Source organism: Amblyomma mixtum, chromosome 1 (assembly GCF_055824585.1).
Source record: "Amblyomma mixtum isolate Tamu chromosome 1, ASM5582458v1, whole genome shotgun sequence".
NCBI classification, from domain to species: domain Eukaryota; kingdom Metazoa; phylum Arthropoda; class Arachnida; order Ixodida; family Ixodidae; genus Amblyomma; species Amblyomma mixtum.
In genome coordinates, this window is record NC_143012.1 from 176,392,091 (window position 1) to 176,392,400 (window position 310).

The window sequence follows — 310 nt, forward strand, 5'->3', positions numbered from 1 at the left end:
CGCGATCCTCGCCCCAGTAAACGGCTGTGCTGCCCTGCTTCTTGCTACGTTGGTCGGCGACGATATGGTCAGGAAAGCAATCTTCGCGATGCGCTGATTACGCGCATTACCACAACAGCTCTTCTCGCAAAGAGTGCGCCCTTGCATAGCAGACGCCGGCCGGCGCAATGACCTACATAACGGGAGACTTGCGTAACAGGTCGCTATGAATAGATGGCCAGCGGGTCTGTGTAACGTCGGCGTCGGTGGTTCAGTGGTAGAATACTCGCCTGCCACGCGGGTGGCCCGGGTTCGATTCCCGGCCGACGCA

The 310-nt window shown here is 59.4% G+C and overlaps 1 non-coding gene across 1 annotated transcript; it reads left to right on the forward strand.

Annotated features, from left to right (window-relative positions):
- Positions 1-239: 239 nt before the first annotated feature.
- TRNAG-GCC (transfer RNA glycine (anticodon GCC)) lies at positions 240-310 on the forward strand. The gene has a single exon. It is a non-coding gene; the product is annotated as a tRNA-Gly (tRNA).